The sequence below is a fragment of the Abramis brama genome (genome assembly GCF_963993115.1).
Source record: "Abramis brama genome assembly, chromosome: 8".
Taxonomy (NCBI): Eukaryota; Metazoa; Chordata; class Actinopteri; order Cypriniformes; family Leuciscidae; genus Abramis; species Abramis brama.
Window position 1 is genome coordinate 7,833,757 of NC_139970.1, and position 21,274 is coordinate 7,855,030.

Genomic DNA, 21,274 nt, shown 5'->3' on the forward strand with positions numbered 1-21,274 from the left:
TCTCAGTATGTGGGGCCGGCACTGGGGGTTGTAGAGACTGAAGAAGACGTTTCATCTCCATCATTTCTGAAGAGAGAGAAGCTACAGTCTTCGATAACAAGTGTTCTGAAGTCTCTTTCTGTTGTACAGATTTCTTCTTGCTTGGCGGAGCGCCAGCAGCTGCTGACGCGCGACGCGGCTGTTGTGCGAGGCTAACAGGCGAGTTAATGTCTAACTCAGCAAGGCGAAGCTGTCTCTCTGACATCGGTAGCATACTACAATGCAAACACGGATCAGTCAGGGCCTCCTTTAGATGTTGAGCGCCTAAACATGATGGGCATTGATCGTGTCCGTCGTCGGGAAGAAGCGTATTCGGACACAATTTGCAACTTGAAACGGAGATGAGAGAGCTATGATCCATGACTCCGTCAATAACACGTCCTCGGTTAGCACCGTAGGCACTTAAAACTGTAATAACACCCACTGAGCAGTTCGAAAAAATCTTCGTATAGAACCGAAAATTCTATAACATGAAACGTTCTCACAACGTTAAAGTCAAGTCTGCCTTCGGATAGAACCGCGTGGAATTCAATGACTAGCACAACGGCGAGTATGCAATGAATCTAAGATATGATAATATAAATATATATATATATATATACATATATATTTATATATAAAACAGATATAACGTTATAGGTTTGCGGAAACGCAACCTAAGCGCGGTCGAAACCAGCCACCGGATAGTACCATGAAGCACAGAGTATCGCCGACACAACAACAAATAATCGTAAGCACTCACGTAATGAAGAAAAATAATCCAAGATATCCGTCCTGATGATAGTGTAGAGCACGCTGTCACAGCTTGGGAGGGCAAATCCTCGCAACTCAGGTAAGCTGCACGGGACAGCGTGAAAACAAACGACCTATCAAAAGCGAGAAAGTGAAAGAGGCTTGGCACCGAGTCGCTATGGGTTATATCCTCGCGTCTCGGTCTGCGTCATGACGTGACTTTGTTGTTATATTCTTCTCGATCTATCTAGCTGGCGCAGCGATTATCCACTAGTGCTTTGCACTGCCTCTGGCGGTCAGTAGGAATGAAACAGAACCAATTTGGTGAAACCCAGTTGTTTCAATATTAGGTTTCAATATTAGATAGATAATATTAGAATTTAATTTCAAGTTTATTTGTCACGTATACAAATGTCAGTTACAGTTTGTACATGCTTAGGTTGAGGCTCAGGCATTCTACAGTAGTGCAATATAATTAAATACAATACAATTTATAAGAAAAAATCATAATATAGGCCTATATATGCAAAACTAATGTGTTATGTTAAAAATATGTATGTTAGCTTTGCATATTAAATAATAGAATGGGTAGTATGTGTGCGGTATGTTTAAAGTGAATATTGGATAAAAAATATTGTGTATCCTTAAACAAATATTAGGCTATATCTTTAATGTTAATCAGTTAACAAAAGACAAAATCGCTCACTGCTCTTATAATAACTTTTGTATCTTTAATATCTGTAATACTTAATTAATACAGTGAAAACTATGCATTGACTCTTTTTCACATTTGATTATTCAATTTTTGTATTATTTTTACTACATGTTAAATTAACCTACTGTAACTGATTTTTTTTTTTTTGTTGTTTTGTTTAGAAAAATTATGTATCTTTGTTCTGTTGTATTTGTCCTTTTTAGACTAAAGAACATCAGTACAGTGACAAGATCCTTGGATGTGCTAAAACAGTGGCCTTTGTTTTTTAAAAGATCAGGTGAGTTTACTTTTAATTAGCTGAACTGAATTTACTTGTGTTTGGTCTACACTTAATTCTTACTGTTTTAACAATGTTTTTTTTTTTTTTAAGGGCCTCTGCTGAGTATTACAGGATCACACAAACTAATCCAAAGAGCACCTTTTTCTCTTCGTTAGATGAATACACATATAGTTGTACAGAGCAAGTGGTGGAGCGTATGGAGATGAGATGAAGATCCTCCTAGACCAACTTGATCATCAGGTAATTATTTTGCGTGTGATCATATCTCTCTGGTTAAAGGCTGAATGGTGCCATCTCTTTTTCAAGGTAATTCCCATGCTTCTCTTTGGATATAACTGGTTCCGTATTTGTTTTTCTGTCTTTCAGACACAGAAACTCCAATGTGCTTGCTCAAAGAAAGGCAACAACTCTTAAAGGTCTGCCTTTGTTTATGATGGAAAAGTCTGGAAACATCCTGAAGACTTGCCTGGTAAGAAGATCATCAGCATATACACTCACACCTGATATATTTCACCTATTTACCAGATGCTGTTAGGAGATAGGTGTTGTGTGATATACAAAACTTATCATCTACAGACAAAGTCATGGTAAAAATAATTAAATAATCGTAGTTGAAACTTTCTCAGTGATCAGCTTGACTTCATCTGATAGCACAAATTCAACAAGTTGTTATTTTACCAAAGCAAAGACAATGGAAAATTACTGCTTCACAACACTGTCCGGAAACATTCCCTCTGATATCTAACCTGTGAAAACAATACAGTGCACAATCATAAGGTTAAACAGTAATGTAGCAATAGCAGAGTAAATAAAATTAATATAATATGAAAGAATATGAATATAGGGGATATAAACAAGAAAAGGAAGCATGAAAGTAATCCATGTGACTCTAGTGATTTAAACCAATCTTCACTGATGCAATACGACCAGTTTTGGGTGATGAACAGAATGTGAGCCTTAATACATGTACGATTTTGGGTGACCTAAAATAAAAAGCATTAAATCAGAATGGCCGTGGATTCTGCTGTGGACAAGTGCCACAGGCAATCACATCAATGCTGATATGGCATTGTTTGGAGTTGGGAAACGTTTTCAGTTTATCAGTTTTAGTTCTATGGCTGAATTTGAACATGCTTAAAAAAATGACCACCTTTACTTTTCAAGTGGCCTTGTACAAGTTCAAACTGTACATGAGCACATCTTTAGGAACACTCTGTGGTCTAACATAATTCAATAAAAAAAAATCTTATTTTTTGCTGATTTATTTTCTACTGCAGGACACAGAGCCAGAAGACATTCACAAGGGGAGAAGATGAGGATCTTAACTATAGTTGAAGATGATGTTGCCACTATCCACTCAAACCCATATATAAGGTGCCCAGTGTTGTGAACTCGTTCATATTTTGAGTGAACGTGAACTGAACGTACTGTATTACTGCCTGATGAACGTTACTGTGAACTCGTTCATTCTGGTGTCTGTGAACGCCACGCTCTCTCAGTTCCCTTTCGTAGTCACTCCGAGTTACGTCGGATGACGACGAATGGGGTTTCGCTTAGAAAGCCTGTCATCTTTGAGTATATAAAACGAGCCAATGGCAATGAAATGCCATGGGTCTGCAGAATTTGCATAGCGTAAGTCCGCCCCACCCTGGGGGTATATAAGGAAGTACGCTGGCAACATGCAGATATGTTTTCGCTTCGGAGCCAAGAGTTTTCTTCACTCCTACAAGCCATTCTGTATCATCTTCACTCTACGAGACGAGCGGCTCTTCAGTGTGTTGGTGTGACGGCGTGTTCCAGCGAGATCGCATTGCCTGCTGCTGATCTGTGCAGTGATCTGCCGACAGTGTGTGTGTTTCTCCCTGGGCGCTTCAGCACTCTGCTGAGCTTTTCCTCTCTCTAAAAGAGCTGCACGCGGCACGTCTTTTTCAAGATGGCTCGCCCGTGTATTTACTGGATGTGGGCGCGTGATTCATCTGCCTAACGGTCACGATGAGTCATGTTTTTCTTTGCGAGAACGTGACCATCGCGATGTTTATAGATCGAGACTCAATGATCTCCATGTGGGTAGAGTCCCCTCTGCCACACCCCAATCTATCTCTTCCTCGAGAGGGGATACTTTGGCTGGTGGCCAGGGTGATCTGAGGGTTACAGTGTGGCATAATACCGACGAGCATTCCTCGGGCCACGCCCCCCTCCACATCGCAAACCGTGGGGCTTCCGTGTGTGCCTGGTTCCTCTCGGGGACCCAGTGTTTTCATTCGGGGCTCCAGCAGGTGGTGTCATGTCACTCACAGCATCACAAGGCGGGCTTGATTCCTCTGGAAATGAGGATTCGACTGCGTTGCCTCCCTCTGGAGTGTCAGCGTTAGTCGAGTCAGATCCAGAGCTGATGGCCATGCTTTCCCGGGCAGCTAAAAGCATTGGTTGGAGTGGCGCCGCCCTCCCCCCGAGCGCTGTAGGCTTCCCGGATGTGCATCAGGACGCTTCCGGCCCGCGGGAGTCCACGTGACTTTTGTCTGCCTCCGCCTTCACTGCACTCGATCGCGTGGCGATCATAGGCTGTATGTTCTCTGTCACTATCGTGGCACAGGCATGCAGTGCTGTGTGTCGCCTTCACCTTCGAGGCAGTGCTGATTCGGGAGTTCTGTCAGACCAGGCCGCCGTGGAACGCTGGTCCTTCCCTGGCCAACACTGACAGAACGCGGAAATTCGACCACGCCCCCACGCAGGGACGCTATGCCTCCCATGTCTGGGCTGGTCGATCCGCCATGCACACTACTGACCTCGCTCTACGGGCGACATCGGTACCTGCGTGATCCCGGGGCCAGGTGATGTCCACAGCTGTGGTCCAGGAATGGGCTCAGCCAGGTTGATGTGAGGGGGTCTGAGAATTCATTTTCTCAGCCCCCCCATGTCCCAGGCTGGGCTCCTCGGCGGTGTGGTTGAGGACTGTACCCTACAGTCTTTGACCCCCCCCAGAAGCAGACCGAGGCCTTCTGCACCGACAGTCATCCGTCAGTGCGGTCTCCTTAGTCTGCTTCCCGCTGAGGCCGCCTCCCTGCGGCCCCTCCCCTCGAGCCTTCACTGGCCCCGAGTAGGAGAGGGTTGCAGGAGGGCGGCACCGCCCGTCTCCGCCCCTTAGCCGGCCAAACGGCAGGCTAAGCAGCACTCTCGAGACGGGTGGCTTGCTCGGCGGTATGGTTGAGGACTGCCCCCAACAGTCTTCGACCCTCCCCTGAAGTGGACTGAGGCCTTCTGCACCAATGGTCATCCGTCCGTGCAGTCTCCTTAGTCTGCTTCCCGCCGAGGCCGCCTCCCTGCGGCTCCTCCCCTCGAGCCTTCACCGGCCCCGGGCTGGAGGGGGATGCAGGAGGGCGGCACTGCAGGTCTCCGCCCCTTAGCTGGCCAAACGCCAGGCTAAGCAGCACTTTTGAGACGGGCAGCTTGGAGTTAGGGCTCAGTTCTTCTCAGGAGTTGGTAGCAGGGCCACTCCGTCCCCCGGTGGAGGGCCGGGGGAGAATCTCTTATTTCAAGAACTGATGCCCCTTCCTCCGAGCCCCAAGAGGTTGTGGATGACAGTGCGCGCCGCTCACGAGCCTCACCACTCTCGTCCCCCTCTGTCGCCAGTCCCCTGCCAGAGCACGCCCCCGTGGGACGCTGGTCCTCCCCTGGCCTCCTTTGGCAGGGCGCGGCTAATGACCGTGCCCCCGCACTGGGCCGCTATGCCACCCACGCCTGGGCCGGTCATTCCGCCTCGCTGCACCACCGAGGGTACTTCTGTGGTCCGCATGACCCCGCTGGTACAGTTCTTGGAAGCCTGGTTACAGCTTCCTGGACTGTCTCGCTGGGTCGCGAGGACCATCAGGCTCGGCTACGCGATTCAGTTCGCACGATCTCCTCCCTGCTTCACGGGAGTCCGCTTTACTATGGTCGGTGGCAATGCCCCTGTCATGAGAGCGGAGGTCGCCACCCTACTGGCGAAGGGTGCGATCGAGATTGTCCCTCCAGCCGAAATGAAGTCCGGCTTCTACAGCCCCTACTTCATTGTACCGAAGAAGACCAGTGGGTTACGACCGATCCTGGACTTGCGCGTCTTGAACCGCTCCCTTTACAGGATGCCATTCAAGATGCTCACGGGCCAAACGCCTTTTCGAATGCGTGCGGCCGCAGGATTGGTTTGCAGCGATCGACCTGAAGGACGCCTACTTCCATGTCACCATTCTTCCTCGACACAGGCCGTTCCTACGGTTTGCTTTCGAGGGGCAGGCATACCAGTATGCGGTTCTCCCTTTCGGGCTAGCCCTGTCTCCTCGCACCTTCACGAAGGTCGTCGAGGCAGCCTTTGTTCCTCTACGGGAACACGGGGTTCGCATCCTGAACTATCTCGACGACTGGCTGATCCTAGCTATTTCTCGAAACCAGGTTTGCGAACACAGGGACCTAGTGCTCCGGTACCTAGCTCGTCTGGGCCTTCGGGTCAACTGGGAGAAGAGCAAACTCTGCCCCGTGCAGAGGATCTCTTTTCTCGGTATGGAAATCGACTCGGTCGCCATGTGCGCGCAGCTTATGAGCGTGCAGTCACTGCTGACTTGCCTTCGACAGTTCGAGGGCAAGAGTGCGGTTCCACTGAAACTATTTCAGAGGCTCCTGGGGCATATGGCATCCGCAGCCGCAGTACGCCGCTCAGTTTGTTTCATATGAGACCGATTCAGCTTTGGCTTCGCGATCCAGTCCCGAGGTGGGCATGGCAACATGGCACGCTCCGAGTCGCAGTGACTCCGACCTGCCATCAGACCTTCACCCTGTGGTCGAACCTCAGTTTTCTTTGGGCCGGAGTGCCCTTAGAACGAGTTTCCAGGCATGTTGTTGTATCAACAGATGCCTCCACCATGGGCTGGGGCGCCATGTGCAATGGACATGCTGCCGCAGGCTCCTGGCCAGGACCCCTGCGCCTTTTGCATGTCAATTGCCTCGAGTTGCTGACTGTACGTCTCGCCCTGCACTGCTTCCGTGCCTTGCTCAGGGGCCAGCACGTACTAGTCCGATCAGACAATACCGCGACAGTAGCGTACATCAACCGTCAAGGTGGTCTACGCTCCCGCCGTATGTCGCAACTCGCCCGCCACCTCCTCATATGGAGTCAGAAGCATCTGAGGTCGCTTCGAGCCATTATATCCCGGGAGACCTGAACCGTGTGGCCGACGAGCTGTCTGATTTGGGATCAGTTCGGGGACGCACAGATAGATCTGTTTGCCTTCCACGACTCGTCCCACTGCGACCTGTTTTATTCCCTGACCAAGGGTACGCTCGGCACGGATGCACTGGCGCACAGCTGGCCGCGGGGCCTCCGCAAGTATGCGTTTCCCCCAGTGAGCCTTTTTGCGCAGACCTTGCGCAAGATCAGGGAGGACGAGGAACAGGTCATTTTGGTTGCCCCGTATTGGCACAACCGCACCTGGTTCCCAGAACTAGTACTCCTCGTGACAGCACCTCCCTGGCCAATTCCTCTGAGGAAGGACCTGCTTTCTCAGGGATGGGGCACCCTATGGCACCCTCGTCCCGATCTTGGAACCTCCACGTGTGGCTCCTGGATGGGACGAGGTAGGTTTGAGTACCCTACCATCACTTCCGCTAGAGCACTGTCCACTAGACATGCCTATGCGTTGAAGTGGAACCTCTTCGTCAACTGGTGTTCTTCTAATCAAGAACCCACGAAATGCCTGATCAGTATCGTGCTTTCCTTCCTGCAAGAAGGGTTGGAGCGAAGGCTGTCTCCCTCCACCCTGAAAGTGTACATTGCCGCTATTGCCGCACATCACGACGAAGTCGAAGGTAAGACCGTTGGAAAGCACGACCTGGTCATCAGGTTCCTGAGAGGAGCGAGGAGACTGAATTCTCCTCGCCCTCCTCTCGTTCCCTCTTGGGACCTCTCAGTGGTTTTAACTGCCCTGCAGAGTGCTCCCTTTGAACCTCTGCAATCAGTGGAGCTTAAGTTCCTGTCTATAAGACAGCGCTCCTAGTTGCATTGGCCTCCATCAAGAGGGTAGGGGACCTGCAGGCATTCTCGGTTGACGAAGCGTGCCTGGAATTCGGACCGGCTAACTCTCACGTGATCCTGAGACCCCGGCCTGGATATGTGCCCAAGGTTCCCACCACACCCTTTCGAGACCAGGTGGTGAACCTGCAAGCGCTGCCTTTGGAGGAGGCAGACCCAGCCTTGGCACTGCTCTGTCCAGTACGTGCCCTCCGTGCTTACGTAGACAGAACGCAGTGTTTCAGGACCTCAGACCAGCTCTTTGTCTGTCATGGTGGGAAGCTGAAGGGAAAGGCTCTCTCCAAGCAAAGGTTGTCTCACTGGATAGTGGACGCCATTGCTTTGGCTTACTAGCAGCAAGGTCGACCATGCCCCCTTGGTGTGACGGCCCACTCCACCCGGAGTGTGGCATCCTCTTGGGCTCTAGCGCATGGCGCCTCGCTAACAGACATCTGCAGAGCTGCAGGCTGGGCGACACCTAACACATTCGCGAGACTCTACAATCTCCGAGTGGAGCCAGTTTCTTCTCATGTACTCGCTTCAACTAGCCGGTACTAGATTCTGCTCTGGTGTCTTCGCTTGCACGCCATTCCTCTCCTCGGACGAGATGCGTGCGATATTCTCCTCAGGTGAGCCTCATAAGCCCTGAGTCTCCTCCAGCACTGTTGACGTCAACGCCAGAGTTATGCCACCGGCAGCTTTCGCGCTTGGCTAGGTGCCTCCATGTGCATGGTTCCCCCTCTGGGCGACCCCCACATGTGTATTTCCACTGTAAGCCTCCTTGAGCATGTGTCTTTCCCTCGGCAAGCCACCTTGCCACCCCTGGGGTTGAAATATTCCACCTGCGGCTGGACACCCCAGTGATTCTCCATAAGCAGCCCCCCGGGGTCATATGTGTATTCCAAGTCCCCCCCTTCGGGCTGGGCATGATTGCATATTTCCACTGAGATATGCTTCCCAGTGTACCTTGGTATTCCTGTGTTCAGTAGGAGTCCTTCGTCCGTGCCAGTCTCACGACAGGGAGCTCAGACTTACGCAGGGCACTGGAAGACAGTCGAGAGGTGGCGTGATTACACTGGGAACCCCATTCGTCGTCATCCGACGTAACTCGGAGTGACTACGAAAGGGAACGTCTCGGTTACGTATGTAACCCTCGTTCCCTGAGTAGGGAACGGAGACGTTACGTCTCCCTGCCACTTCCGCTGTACCACTGGAACGCCTGAGTTCAGTCTCGGCTCCTCAGCGAAGACATATCTGCATGTTGCCAGCGTACTTCCTTATATACCCCCAGGGTGGGGCGGACTTACGCTATGCAAATTCCGCAGACCCATGGCATTTCATTGCCATTGGCTCGTTTTATATGCTCGAAGATGACAGGCTTTCTAAGCGAAACCCCATTCGTCGTCATCCGACGTAACGTCTCCGTTCCCTACTCAGGGAACGAGGGTTACATACGTAACTGAGACGTTTAACTTCGTTCAATAGAGTGCCAGATTTCTATAGAGCCTTCCAGACGAAAACCCGGCTAAAACACACCGTAAACCGGCCTTAATATGTAGCGGAAAAAACACCCAATCTGGCAACACCAGCCACCAGTGTCCACTGACTCTCTTGTTCGATCTTGTTCATCAAAATGAACAAATCTTTTTTCGAGTCATTTCGTTCATTTAAGGGGCTTTAAATGTTATACTAACTGGCAAATTCCCAGAACACATCCACCTACGCAATCTTGATCATATTCTGAATTAAGAAATCATTATATTGCAGTCAAAAATTGTTTACAGGGAACATAAATAATTACCTTCCGAGTCTTTCTTTCATTTGTCACGTGACAGACGCAATGAATGGATCGTTCATGAACGACTCATCACTCACGTTACAAATCAAAACAAAAAGCAGCAAGGAGCGCATTGTATGATCATTTAACGAGTTTTATGACAAGGTCGGTGAGGATGGGAAAAAATCTGACGCATAGCTTCAGTGTTAAAACTGATAAAATAATTGTCTGTGGTTCTATAGGGCTGTGGCGATCATTTTGAAAAATAATATCTCACAGCAACATGGGAAAAAAATAACTATGAACTAGTTCATTTTTGGAACTGTGAACTTAGTTCAAAATTTTTAGTATGAACTATGAACTATGAACTGAACTAGTTCATTTTAAAATTTGTGAACTGAACTTTGAACTAGTTCATGTAGAAAGTGAACTTTCCCAACACTGAAGGTGCCTCTATGGAAGCGTCAGCGTAAGTTCTACCAGAAAGACTCTATTGCCACGTCACTTATATGTAATTTCGCACCACCAATCACAGTTCAACATCAGATATAAAAGACTGACCTTACCTCCCCCTTTCGTTGCTGTAGGTGTCGTAGAAAAGTTTTCGCTTGTACACGCATCTTTCACGCAGCTCAATATGTCCCAAATTGCAATCGTGGATTTCGATTCCTCTGATTCAGATGACAATCTACTACCACCTTCTCCTCAGTCAGTGCGTAGGAGCAGCCGCATTCAAACCCGGGATTCCCCCTGGGCTCAACTGACCTCCGAGAGAATCGTTGCTCTCCTGGAAGAAAGCGGGCTGGCGGTCAGTAACGATCTCTCACGTAACGACCTAATACTCTTGGCTTCAAACACTCTGGGCACCACCGCTGCCCCACCCGACGAGGATACTCCAGCCATCGCGGCTCCAGCCCCTCAACCCAAACCAGCAGGTAGAAAGCGCACTGCTAAGTCTTCTCCACCAGTCCAAGCCAAAAAGGCTAAGTCATCTGCACCAACGCCATTATCTTCACCTAAATCAGGATCAGAAGGTTTCAACACTCAGCTCTTAAAATCTATCCAAGGTCTTACGGAGACAGTCAAAGGATTTGAATCAAGGCTAGGAGTATTCGTAACTGCTTTTGCCTCGAAAAATACGAAAAACTATGCCATCAACATCTTCAGAATTATTCTCTGCTTACCCCACTTTTCCGGGTGTGGTAGATCAGCCTACGGGCCTCGCCACGTCAGCAGCTCAGGCCTTTTCCTCATCAAATCAACCGCCATTCCTGAACGCGGCCACGTCAGCATCTACACCGAGCTTCAGTCTTTCCACGGCTACTCCAGCTCAAAATTTCGGTAGGCGCTTCGTCCCTCCCGCTGCAGTCACCGTGTCTCCAAAAATGAGATCCGATATCATCTTAGGTAAGGATATTAATTTAGCTGCCTTACTGCTACTATCGCCTGCAGCTGATCATCAAATGGTTGACTGCGGTGACGTGGCAGTCTTCCTGAAATCTTCTGATCCCAGACTGCAATGCAACCTATCATTTGGCGAATTCGTCATAGCGTTCGGCATTTTCAGAGACATATTATGCCAAGCTTTTCCTGACCGCAGGGAAGAATTAGATCTTTACCCTGCCATGTTGGCCGATTTTAATCAAAGATACGGAGGCACGCTCTTTTACGAGTATCACAAATCCTTTTCCGCGAAATCAGCCTCTTTCACCACCCTGTTCAACACTAGACTGGACTGGTCTGTTGCCGACTCCGAACTTCTGGTTCGTCATTTCGCTGGTCAACGAGCTCTGGCTTGCGTTTTGTGCAGCTCGCACGGTCACTCGGCCGCCTTTTGCCCCAAAGGAATAACAACAAAGGAGTCTGCCACTGTCCATGGTGCTGATCCTGCACACGCGACTTTCGATGTAAAAGGCAGACCTATAATCGCTTTCAATGGCATTCCTCTATGCAATAACTTTAACGAATCCGTTTGTAATTATGCTAAATGTAAATTTTCGCATATTTGCAGTTTCTGCAGAGACCCACATCCAAAATCGGTCTGCCCACGACGCTTCAGACCAGCGGCCAGAGGAAGAGCGGCGCCTCAGAAAAAATTCTAAATGGTCACCCTTCTACACCTATCAACATCGCTTCACTCTCCAGCTACCTTTCTTCCCATCCCGATTACTCTTTCGTCGACTACTTAATTACTGGACTTTCTCAAGGATTTCGGGTCGGTGTTTGTTCTCCCCTTTCCACCTCCTACGTCGCAAAAAACCTTCAGTCTGCTTTAGCAGAACCCGAGACAGTTTCAAGCCTGTTAGACAAGGAGCTAAATAAAGGCTATTTAATCGGCCCTTTCAGTGCATCTCCTTTTTCCCTGTATCGTGTAAATTCTATAGGCATAGCGACACGCAAATACTCGGGAAAAAAGCGCCTGATATTCGACATGTCTTCTCCCCATTCTGATAGCCTCGCGAGCGTTAACGAATGCATTCCTTCAGAGCCTTTTTCTCTGTACTACGCTTCGGTCGACGACGCTATCCATCTAATCAAAATAGCAGGTTATGGTGCTTGGCTAGCCAAAGCAGACATTATCGATGCTTTCAAGATCATGCCTATCCACCCGTCTGACTGGCATCTTTTCGGCGTCAAATGGGAATCTCTGCTCTATTTTGCTGTAAGACTCACGTTCGGCTGTAAAAGTAGTCCTAATATTTTTAATTGTTTATCCGAGGCTTTGTGTTGGATCCTGTTGAACGTTTGCAAGCTTCCATTCGTATTACATTTACTCGACGATTTTTTACTACATTTACTTTTTACTACATTTACTCGAGATTTTCCCTCACCACACAGCTCAGCACTCGACTCGCTCAAATCATTATTCAGCGACGTAGGCGTGCCCCTTTCTATCGAGAAAACCATGGGTCCTGCTACTTCCCTCGAATTTCTGGGTATCGTTCTCGACTCAGTTCTGATGCAAGCCTCTCTTCCTAACGATAAACTTTCCAGAATAAGAGCGTTCCTGGAATCTTTTCTCGCAGCCCGCACGGTCTCTAAACGCGACATGCTCTCCCTACTCGGGCATCTCAATTTCGCCATGAGAATTATTCCCCAAGGTCGTTCCTTTATTTCTCGCCTCCTTACGCTCGCCCATTCCGTCGACCGCCTGCACGACGTAATCCTCCTAGATGACGGGTGCCGATCAGACCTTAGGTTTTGGTCTCACCTGCTTAACAATTGGAACGGCATCTCTTTTTTTTATAACGATCTTCCCGAATCATCCGTTGCACTCGAGCTTTATACCGACGCAGTCCCTTCTAAAGGTTTTGGGGGATTTTTTCAAGGGCATTGGTTCTCAGAAAAATGGTCGGATGCTTTTCATTCATTTAGCGCAAATTCGTCCTCAATTGCTCTTCACGAATTATACCCCATCGTCGTAGCGTGCGTCCTCTGGGGCTCCGCTTGGTCCCGCAAACGTATATAAATGAATTGCGACAACCAAGCCACAGTTGATATAATAAATAAAGGGCGTTCGAAATGCCCATCAATTATGTCTCTACTTCGACGCCTAACTTGGCAAGCCGTCACACACAACTTCATCCTTAAAGCCGTACATATACCAGGACAATCTAACATCATTGCTGATGCTCTCTCTCGCTCTCGTTTGCAGGCTTTCCGACGTCTTTGCCCAGCAGCAAACCAGAATCCTACACCATGTCCGGACCTAGCCGAGCTGATCCTAGACTAAACTCTCATTATGATAACCTATTAAATTCTGCCAGGTTCTATATCACCAAAGGAGTCTCATCATTAACACTTAAATCATATAATTCTGCTTGGTCCCGGTTTATCATCTTTTGTTTTTCGTTCGGCATCCCCGTTCTGCCTATCTTAATTTCGACTGTATGCGCGTTTCTAGTTCATTGCTCCGATTCTCGGCATCTAAAGATTGCCACAATTCGTAAATTGCTCGCTGGCATTCAGTTTCACGCACGATTTTATAATCCCAATTTCCCCAGTCTCTTTTCTACACCCACTATCCGGCTTTTACTGAAAGGCATAGAAAGATCTAATCAAAAGACTCCAGACAAACGCCTCCCCATTACTCTACCTCTTCTGCACAAGCTCGTCTCTTCATTACGCAATGGCCTATTTTGTGAATACATTAACATCCTTTTAGAAGCTGTGTTCTTAACCGCTTTTTACGGGTTTCTACGATTAGGGGAATTTGCGTCTGACTCAAATAATTTTAATTCTGCTCGTGGCTTGGCTATTTCCGATTTACGCTTTTATCCTACGTTTTTTAATCTATTTCTTAAGTTTTCGAAAACAGACTCTTCCGGATCGGGTGTTAGCATTTCTGTTTCTAAAATAAATAATTCATATTGTCCTTTTCTTCTATGGTTAGATATCTCAAAGCACGACCGCGCCTTCCACTAAATACCCCTTTATTCATCTTACCTAACGGGCTTCCCATGACAAAGCCCTGGTTCAGAACTCATCTAGCTTCTGTCCTAAAGCAATGCGGACTTCCTCCACGGCTATACACCGGGCACTCCTTTCGCATCGGAGCAGCGACAACGGCAGCTGAATGCGGAGTTCCCGACTCCACTATCCAAATGCTCGGCAGATGGTCTTCCACGGCTTACAAGACATACATTAGATCCGATGTAGACGTCCTTCTTAATGCTCAACAAGCCCTCTCAACCTACATTCAAGGTAATATTATTCGCTAGCTACTGGTGGTGGTTCATAATAATAATGAACTAAACCTTTTATCAATAGCTCCTATAAACAGCTATTCCTCGACGGAGACTCCAAGTTTATTCGAATCCACAACTGCTTGCGTTCATTGAGTCTCTCATAGCAATGCAATATTCTCTAGCCTCCGCGGCTTCTATCATTCATTTAAGATATCGATGCACTGCTATTGTTCTCGATGAGCAAAACTGCCTATTGAGACCCTATCGAACGAATTAATCGAATTGCAAATTCGTCCCGGCAGCAGTAAACGTAAGGTTATCACGAACCTGTTTCATCACATTCACATTGGTTCACGGCTTATCGTAGCCTTTACAGTAATGCTATCGAGATTCTGTATTTCGTTCATACACGATTATTCGGCCTATTGAGGCATTAATATTAGCGAGCGTACACGTAGTTTTATTAAGCTATACTTCACGCTGATCACGGGCACCAGTCACAAAGCAATTCTAACTTTAAGAAATATCAATATTTCATTCTCACTTCTCTGCTTATCGAAGCGCCCGGGAACGTCACATTGACAGCAGATTAGAACTTTTAAACAGAAGGTCATCACGGACCTACTTTTAACTTTCCCATCTATGGTTTAATTTTTCATAGCCAAACTAAGATATTAATACTCATGCTCGTTCTCGGCCTATCGAGGCATCGCACATGCTTGTTCTCGGCCTATCGAGGCATCGCACATGCTCGTTTTCGGCCTATCGAGGCATCGCACATGCTTGTCCTCGGCCTATCGAGGCATCGCAATCTATCGAGATTTACGATTAAGCTAAAAGTTCTGAGGCCAACCGTGGCCGCCGACGTTAACGTTTAGGCCTATCAAAAATTCATGTCTGCCTTTATTTTATTTATTTATTTATTTTTATTCATTTTTTTAATGCACAGCTCCTCTATTCAAGCCTATCGAGGCTCGAATTAGATTCTTCACTTTCTTTTGCCAAAAGTTGCTCTTTTTAGGAGTCGTAACATACCGAAGCACGGTGCACTATTAACTGCATCTTTCACTCTCCCTATCAATTTCAAGGCTACATCATCGTTATAATCAAACGTTAGTTTCGTATTAAGCCTTATCTAGATGTCGTTTATCAGCTTTTCTCATGTTGTCTAATTACCCTGCATACTTTCCAGAGACATCTTAGGTACGTAAGGAATCCATCATATATTCCTTATTTTGGGGGTTTAGGCTCCGCCCCTGTCCAGACCATCAGGCAGGACCTACCGGCTAACTCACCGACCCAGACGGAGGACAGAGCCCACGCCAAAGAACCGAGACGGAGCTTGTTGAACATCAATTTTATTCCGTCTGTAATCTTTCACAAATAAATCTATTGCATTCAATAATTCTCTCCTGAGTCTTTTTGGTAGAAATGGAAGCGTCAGCGTAAGTTCTACCAGAAAGACTCTATTGTCACGTCACTTATATGTAATTTCGCACCACCAATCACAGTTCAACATCAGATATAAAAGACTGACCTTACCTCCCCCTTTCGTTGCTGTAGGTGTCGTAGAAAAGTTTTCCCCCATCCTCCCCACCACCACCAGGTTTAGGCTCCTGTCCAACCGTCAGGGGGTTTAGGCTCCGCCCCTGTCCAGACCATCAGGCAGGACCTACCGGCTAACTCACCGACCCAGACGGAGGACAGAGCCCACACCAAAGAACCGAGACGGAGCTTGTTGAACATCAATTTTATTCCGTCTGTAATCTTTCACAAATAAATCTATTGCATTCAATAATTCTCTCCTGAGTCTTTTTGGTAGAACTGTAGTACTATAAGAGCAGATTGGGCCAGATAATGTGCAAGACCTTTGCCACAGCTGTTACTCTCCTCTTTGGCTTGATTTATGCCCTCAGTGTGAACTATCTTAAAGTATTAAAATACAACAGTAGTAACTGGTTAAGAATTTTTTAGTTTTTTTTAAAGTGTTTATTTATCTTGACCTAAAGTGCTCTGCAAGGCTGATTTTTTGCATAGTCCTTCAAAAAATTGTCCAAGGAGCTGCAATCCATATGGATAATTGTAAGGTTGAGCATTTATTTATACCAGTTTGTACTCTAATTTTGGGCATAGTCTTTTTTTTTTTTTTTTTTTTAAATCTTGAAGAGTGGAATAGAACTTCATCACCTTCTAATATGTGTGCTTAATGCAGATAGAAAATGTGCTGTTTTGCAGAATGCAGAATATTTGTCAATAAATAAGTTCTGAATGATAGCAATGTCTTTTGTATTGTGTTGTATTTACGGTATGGTTTACTCCCTGCATTTGGATTCTTAATGTGAAGGCTATACAAGTATCTGGGTGAGATGTTTGAAGAAGTTGAATCAACTTAAAAAAGTAAAGCAACCAGCTGCAAAGCTTTTTTGAGTTTACTGAACTTCAGGACCTCTATAGTTGTGCTTACTCGTTTCTTTGAGTTGGACTGGTAGTTAGATTAACTTACTGAGGAAGGTATAAGTAACTTAATTAAATAAGTTTAGTGAACTTTAAAAAATTTGACACAACTTTGACACAACTTAGATCACTGAAGTTAAGTAAACTCAAAAATGCTTTTTAAAAAAAGTTTACTCAACTTGTTATCTTCATTGAGGATAGAGGGGGTAATATGAGGATGATAAGTGTTTTTTAGGGAAGATGACCTTACTGTACTTCTGCTTTCTCAGGAGAATCTCACACAGTACAGTGTGGTGAAACACACACAAGTATGTTTCTGCAGTTGCTGGCATATTTAGGGGTCACTGTAAGTTAGGATACATTAAAAAAAAATGATACTTTAACTCAATTTAATTATGGACAGTGGTTCCATATAACCAAATTATTTTTAATTACCATTAAATATTTATTTTTAATCAATATAAAATTCTTGCATTGTGACAACACAACTGACTGAGGAAGAATCTATGAAAAATGATGTCCAACCAACTCAATTTAATCACTTCGCTGTAACTTAAGCTGGTTTCGTTTTCTGAACACGTTTTGGTCTAGTAAACATTATCCAAATATTTTTCACTGAAGCAACATATTGTTTAGTCCTGTGATTTACATAACATCAAACTATATATAACTTATTTTTGTGTTGGCAGTAGTGATACTGGCTTTACCCAGAGCACTACCATATGATGGCTTTATTATTAGCGTGATTTGAATTCTTGTTAGCAGGTCCTCAACCCATAGCACACGCTCAACACTTCACCACAATGGTGAAACACTAACATTACAGAAACTTTTAAATACAAACATCATAGAACATAAAACATTAAACAGTCTCTCCATTTTCTCATCTTGCTAATAAATGCTTAAAATAACACTTTATTTCAATATTTACTCTCCTAATTCAGCCCCTTTGCAAAGTCCTGTTTGATTGAGTGCTGCATATGTTACTAACACATGTTCAGAAAATGTAACCAGTCTAAGTTACAGTGAAGTGATTGGATTGAATTGAGTTGGTTGGACTATTTTAGATTCTTCCTCAGTCAGTTGTTTTGTCACAACACAAGGATTTTGCATAGATTTAAAACAAACCTATAATGTTAATAAAAACTAAGTTGGTTGTGTGGAACCACTGTCCATAATTGAATTGAGTTAGTTTAAATAGCTTTTTTTTTGGAGTGCATGGTTAGGTTACTTGATTGAAACGTTATTTCAAATAAAAATATCAAGTTAAGTCAAAGAGTAACCGTTTAAAATCAGTTTAACATGAAGCAATCACAAGTTAAAGTTAGTGTCAGTGGGGGAGATTATTGCTAAGAGGTCAAGGGTGGAAAGTAATATTAAAGCAAGTGTGCCTACTCAAAAAAGCTAACCTATTAAGCTAACCAAAAAGACAAGAAGACAAGTTACACTGCAGTGTCTACTGCTCCCTACAAACCTTCTTAACTATTACTATGGTCTTTGTAATGGTCACATGTGTGCCTCACACTTGTCTATGTCTAGTAATGGGATTTACATTTTTTAATGTTTCTATAAAATCTGGGTTACAATGAGGCACTTGAAGTGGAAGTGAAAGGGGCCAATTCCTAAACAGGAAGGATGAGTCAAAATAACTTGTTTGCATTCATAGTAAAACTGCTGAAATTGTGTATTGATGAGATCGAATTTTCAAATACGCTGGCCTAGGCAGTTTTCCTGTTTGCTTAATGTAATATTATTCATTGCTCTACCATCTGCATTTGCTGAGTAGCTTTTTGTTTCATAGTTGCGACAAGTTTGTTTATGGTCCGACAAATAAGTGAATGGGCCATGTATGATTTTCAAGTTGGGAATAATTTACGCCCCCTTTCACCGACTCTGTAAAGGAAGACCAGACCCTCAAATCCTTTATTTTATCCAAACTGTGTAGTGCTGAGGTTGTGCTCAAAATCATATATCAATATATATTTTGATTGCACATACACTGCCTGCGATTTGAAATCTTACTTCACAGGGCACTATCAGACGAGAGAGAGAGAGAGAGAGAGAGAGAGAGAGAGAGAGAGAGAGAGAGAATTTGAATTTTGAAAGATGACTTTATTACAATTTTTCACATGAACCATTTTTTCAACAAATCAACATTTACCATTTTACATTTACCTTTAATACCACAAAGAACTACAAATAAAAAATAAATAAAAAAATTCCTACATTAGCAGAATAGAAAAATATATTTTCCATCAATAACAGAGCACAGAGCCTCATTCTTACACCATTTCATTTCAAATGTGATAACGTCATCCATGGAACTATAAAAATGAAAATCAATGAGTATTCTGGATTTAACTGTGGCTAAAAACAGAATATTAATATCTTGATCTGCACCCATTTCTATCTTGTTTTTTCTACTCATATAGATTGCCAGCTTTGCTTGACCTATAAGAAAAATAGCATTAACTGCTATTGCACCATGTAAAAGTCTCCATTGTATGTCCCCAACTCTTTTACTTAAAGGTGGCTTATACAACCATTCTGGTTTATCATCATCACACAGTTTTAAAACATTACGCCATGGTGTATCAACCCTCTTATCAAGCACTTTTTTGTTAAAAACAAGAACACAAGCTTTATAAAAAACTTTACCAATACTTGAAAAAAAATTAAGACATAGGGATTTTCCAGAGCTTAAAAACATTCCTGAAACATCATCTAACACAGGAAAAATTAAAAACTCAGATAATACATCTTTTTCATTAGGAACATTTCTTTTTTCACAGTAGTCTGATAAAAGTTTCAGTTCATCAGAAATGAGTCTTTGTTTCCATTTCCATTTGTTTCCAATATATGAAAAACAAATCGTCTAGACTTAATTTTCAGACTCAAAGCAACTTCTTCCATGTTCCCTAAGTCTGGCCCTGTCAAGTTAACTAGTGTAACGGAGCAGGCTCCCGTACCGCTTCCTCTCCACCACCGGAGGGATCCATCTCCAGAATATTAAACACCGTCATGAACTCAATATCCCATCATACCTCTTACCTGGGACTGATTGCGCTACACACCTGCACTGCACTGATTGCACACACACCTGCACCTCATTCACACACACATAAAAGCCACTTCCACACTCCACTTCTCTGCGAAGTATTGCATTGCCCCAGCTTTCAATTCCAAGTGTTTATCGCTGTTGTTTGCTGATCTGATTTCTGACCTACACTGCAAAAACTGAAATCTAAGAAAAAAAAAAAAAATCTTGTTTTTTGCCATGGAAGATAAAAAGTCTTATAAAATGCATTGCACACTAGACTTTAAATCTTAATATAAGAAAATTGGTCTTCTTCAGTCTTGACAAGTACATTTTAACCAATTTTGAGGTAAATTTTACTAGAAACAAGTGGCAGTTATACAGTGGAAGTTTTTGTGCATGTTCAATTAGATATTTGTGCTAATTTTAAGAATAATACTACCCCTACAAATTCTAATTTCAAGAATCTTAATTAAGAAAGGTCAAATTTTGTATGATTTTGTTTTGTTAGTCATCTTCTGTTCATTGGTTTGTGTCTGTTCAGGTATTTAAAAATTCAATTAAGACAAACTGCTTGTGTGAACATAAACACATGGTCAAAAAGTGGTTTGATTCTGATTTACTAAATTTCATATCAACAAATACATACAACAATGAATTTAATGTAAATTAATACACAAATAATTTTATGTAGAATAATAATTTACAAACATATTTTTGTATCCCTGTGGCTGTCAAAACAGACAGCACTTTACACAATCATATTTATACAATCTCTTTATACAAGGAATATTCTGGGTTCAATGCAGGTTAAGATTATCGGCAGCATTTGTTGTATAATGTTGATGAGCACAAAAATAACGGATTTAACATTTTCTTCTTAAAAAAGATTTGATCAATATTCTAATGTTGATTGAGCTTAGCTTGTATTGAACCAAGAATATTCCAAAACATCACAATGATAAATGAAAGACAAAAAAAAGCATACAGCCAAAATAGTATGCAATTTATAGAACACACCCATAACATTCTCACACATTTGAGGCTTTATGTAATTCAATCACATCTCCAAGGTAATATTTCATAGGGACATATGTAATGTCCCTGTGACTGAAACTGTAATACGGTGTGAAGTCTACAAGGTTGTCTGCATTTACCAGTTCAGTTGCCTCTGCCAGGTTGGGAACCTCAATTTTATAAGACATGTAGTCTCTGTCAAAACAGACTGTACTGAACATCTGACACTCAAAACAATACAAAGATGAATTTATGACAAATATGTTCCTCACAAGTCCAAATTCAGGTAGGCTACTAGCATTTGCCATACACACAAGTAATGATTTTTCACGAATGTATTTGTTACCATTCAAAGTAATCCACTTAACAGACACTGCATGGTTTATCTGATCAAGTCCAAAGTAGTCCCTTACTTTTCCTGTTAAATATGGCATGTTTTTTTTACTTCTGATACTGGTCCCAATACACATTCGCTGGTAAAAATAGGGTGGTTGGCGC

General features: G+C 44.3%; 1 protein-coding gene and 1 long non-coding RNA gene across 4 annotated transcripts in view; one reads left to right on the plus strand and one right to left on the minus strand.

Moving 5' to 3' along the window:
* Positions 1-21,274, minus strand: part of LOC311088944 (uncharacterized protein) — a 319,691-nt gene that overhangs the window by 194,336 nt on the left and 104,081 nt on the right. The window lies entirely within an intron of this gene.
* LOC311088237 lies at positions 1,738-16,389 on the plus strand. The gene is made up of 4 exons (XR_014607471.1): positions 1,738-2,006; positions 2,133-2,235; positions 3,044-3,140; positions 15,832-16,389. It is a non-coding gene; the product is annotated as an uncharacterized lncRNA (long non-coding RNA).